The sequence below is a fragment of the Cryptomeria japonica genome, chromosome 11 (assembly GCF_030272615.1).
Source record: "Cryptomeria japonica chromosome 11, Sugi_1.0, whole genome shotgun sequence".
In the NCBI taxonomy this organism is placed as follows: domain Eukaryota; kingdom Viridiplantae; phylum Streptophyta; class Pinopsida; order Cupressales; family Cupressaceae; genus Cryptomeria; species Cryptomeria japonica.
In genome coordinates, this window is record NC_081415.1 from 736,722,863 (window position 1) to 736,727,118 (window position 4,256).

Genomic DNA, 4,256 nt, shown 5'->3' on the forward strand with positions numbered 1-4,256 from the left:
GCTGTAAGAGGATCAGAAACAAAAGAACATGAAGAAGTTTCGAGGCTGGTTCCAACACGTAGCCGGTATAGCTGCAGATAGGCCTACCTACCAAAGTAGGCTTATGAAGCTTTGGTAGTAGGTAGAATGCACAGGCTTTGGCCGAAGAACAAGGATTCTTCAAAAGGAAGCTTTGAACAGGTTTCAAAAAGAATAAATACTTCTCTATGATGAAAGAGAGTCTACTCCAAATAAGCTTCCAAGGAACACAATCAACTCGAAGATACACAAGGGGATCACAAAGCTGGCGAAGACCTTCGAATTTGTACCAGGAGGAATCAAGAACCACTAAGCCAAGGTTCTTATCAGCTGGCTTGATAACAATCGAAGGATCATTCTTGAGGTCTTTAAGACTTTTGAGGAGTCTAACCGGAAGAGGGGGACGCCGAGAGAATGAACAAGAAGCAATGCGAGACTGAAAAATATCTTCTGCTTTACGGATGATCTCTTCAAGCTAGAAGTTTGGCTCATCAGGATGCCAAAAGGGATTCTTCTGACGAAAGCGATGAGGAAAAACTCCCGAAATGAGAGGAGAGATGTTGGCAGAGGAAGTCTCTGGCCCAAAGAAAGCACGAAGACGCATAAGTCTGGCGAAAGCTCTGAATTCCTTGTGTAGATCCTGAACAGACATCGGAGGAGGACGAGGAATGAACTTGATTCCTAGTCCAAGCAATTTCCGTTCATCAGAAGAAAGACGCCAGGAGGAACGGTTGTGAATAGCCATATTGGAAATGCGATTCTCAACCTCAAGGGCGGTCTTTCTTAAGAAGAAGCATCGGGCCATGAAGGACCGATCAACGGCAGGGCCCCAGTAATTCAAGCGGGGGCGGAACCTTGACCGCGATTGCGAGTGTTGTTGTTTGGCTGCCTGTTCTACTGTCTGTTCCTTCCATTTTGACGATCTCGTTTCTCATTTTGCCCATTGGAATTCTGCCCGCGATTTCTGCCTTTGGATGGATTGGAATGTCCTGCAAATTGCACATTCTTCACCGTCTGGCGGGTGGCGGATTTTGCCTTTGATTGCAACTGTCCAGAGGCAGCCGAGGTGGTATTCCCGGCTACCGGTGTACCATTTTTTGGGGCAACACTAGTGGTCTTGGCATTGGAAGTTGCCTCGACCCACGGATTGTCGGAAGGGGAGATCTTCTTCTTTCGGTTGTTCTTTCTTTTGCGTTTGACCTGTGTCTGGTTTCGATTCTGATTAGAGGAGTTGGAAAGAAGATTTTTCAAAGAACTAATTTCTTTTGAAAGATTTCCAAACTTCTCATTGATCTTTTCGTTGATCATTTGTGCAATAGTGGGATCAGGTGGTAACTGTTCAGCATCGGTCATAGCTGCATCCCGAGATTCTTGCCTGGAAGATTCGGCGTGATCCTTGGCAGCTTTTTTGATTGCCCGATCGATTGTAAATTTGTTGCACACTGATTGAAAATCTTGCAGAGCCTCTGAATACCATTCGTTGGGGGAGATGGTAAAAACACCCAAAAGAGGAAGGTGCTGGAGAGCGACGCAAGTGCCTTTCAGAGTAGAATCGAAATTGTCAACAACTTCAGAAATTAAAGCATCATGGTTGGTGGATGCTTTAGAAACTGCTTCAATGTAGGCGTCCAAAAATTGTTTGTTCGCATCGGCTTGAATTGCTTCCAGTTTGGCAGAGAGGAAGGTATTACTCTCTGAGTCGTTGATGGAGATTTTTGGTGGTTTAACCATCAAGTTTTTTGGAAGGGAGCCAGCAGTTCGAAAGTCGTTGAGCTTGCCAAGATAATCCTTGGACCGTTCGGCAGCCAGGCAAACCCGTTTGTATTCTGTGAAAGCTTTGTTGACCAAAGTATAAATTTGATCAGGATACCTTCGTTTATTTGCATGAGACTGCGAAATATCATCGGACTGCACATTATCACCATGGGGCTGCACATTATCGGGCTGCTCATTATCATGGCGCTGCATATTATCAACCCTTCATTTTTGCCCAACTTCATCCCTACGTGGCTGGAAATTATCACCAAGGGGCTGCGCATTATCAACCCCAAGAGGCTGTGCATTAACCCCACAAGGCTGCGTATTATCCACAGCCTGCGCAATATCCACAGCCTGCGCGTGATTGGCAGCAGCGTGGCCAGCGTGGGGGTTAGGGTTGGCTGCGTGGGAGCCTACGTGGGTTGAAGGAGAAGCATCTGCGTGGGAAGAAGGACGGTTGCCCGGTTGATGAGCCACGCGATCCTCCAGTGCAGTGAGACGGCTGAGAATGGTGTCCAAGGATTGTTCGAGGACAGAGGACATTCTGGTCAAAGCGGAGTTGAGCATGGATGCAGATGAATCAGCATTAGATTTGGAGGCAGCGATGGACTCTCTGGTAGAGTTGAGAATAGTTTCGGTTGCCTTCTCTGCTTGGTTGCGGACACTTTCCTGAGCACGATGAGAGTTGTTTAGAAACTCATCGAACAAAGTGTAGAAATTAGTGTTGCACTCACAGAATTTGGACATAAACTGGTTCATCTTTTGAATAAGAGCATCTTGTTGTCGAGAGGATTCAGCAGCAAAATTCACCAAAAAGGAAGAAGGATCTTCAGGCACTGAATGAGTGACTAAGGTACGAAGTTGGCTGCTATCCACCTTTCGCTTCTTTCTATCAATGTTCGATTGCATGCCACCCTCAGCATGAGCAACATCATGAGCAGATGAAGCTTGGCCTTGAGCGGATGACAGTGAGCCTCGAACAATTAATTCGTCGGAGGACATCGTGAAGAAGTCCAAAATTTAGAGTTATTAAAAATTTGTAGAATCACTTGCAGCTCCGAGCGAAAAAATTGACAGATAGAAAGGAAAGAATCTAGAAAATATTAACTTTCCACAATAACAATATCATTAATACAATCTCGAAAAATCCAAAACATGTTTCGGGCTCACAACCCTCATCAGTTGGATTGATGGAATCGAGAGAAGAGAAAAATGAATGAGTGTGGAAAAAATGGAGGGGATATGATATAAATATCGAATATCGACCCTCGAATAACCAAGAGGTGTGACTCCTGGATATGGCCGACCCAAAAGAGGGGACCCCCGCCTAAAATAAAATAAAACTATTAATACATTAATGTATTAATAATAAAACTATTAATACATTAATGTATTAATAATAAAATAAAACTATTAATACATTAATGTATTAATAATAAAACTATTAATACATTAATGTATTAATAATAAAATAAAACTATTAATACATTAATGTATTAATAATAAAACAAAACTATTAATACATTAATGTATTAATAATAAAACAAAACTATTAATACATTAATGTATTAATAATAAAATAAAACTATTAATACATTAATGTATTAATAATAAAATAAAACTATTAATACATTAATGTATTAATAAAATAATAAAACTATTAATACATTAATGTATTAATAACAAAACTATTAATACATTAATGTATTAATAATAAAATAAAACTATTAATACATTAATGTATTAATAATAAAATAAAACTATTAATACATTAATGTATTAATAATAAAACTATTAATACATTAATGTATTAATAATAAAACTAAACTATTAATACATTAATGTATTAATAATAAAATAAAACTATTAATACATTAATGTATTAATAATAAAAATAAAACTATTAATACATTAATGTATTAATAATAAAACTATTAATACATTAATGTATTAATAATAATGTATTAATAATAAAAAAGGCGGGGGTAAAGGTTGGTCATGAAGACCAATGGCCCTAATGGATCGAAGAGTGCTGTGATCTGGAATAGAACCTGCTCCGGAGAAGGAATGAACCCAGTTTCCTTGGGTTGCGCCAACAGACTCTCGGAAATGGAAGATGTCGCAGTGCGGGGACTTCTTGGCAAAGCCGATGAAGTTTAGGGTTTAGGGTTTAGGGTTATTAAAAATTTAGAGTTTAGGGTTTAGGGTTTAGGGTTTAGGGTTATTAAAAATTTAGAGTTATTAAAAATTTAGAGTTTAGGGTTTAGGGTTTAGGGGTTTAGGGGTTTATGGTTTGGGGTTTGGGGTTTAGGGTTTAGGGTTTAGGGTTTTGGGTTTAGGGTTTTGGGTTTAGGGTTTAGGGTTATTAAAAATTTAGAGTTATTAAAAATTTTGAGTTATTAAAAATTTATTAAAAATTTAGGGTTTAGGGTTTAGGGTTTAGGGTTTAGGGTTTGGGGTTTGGGGTTTGGGGTTTAGGG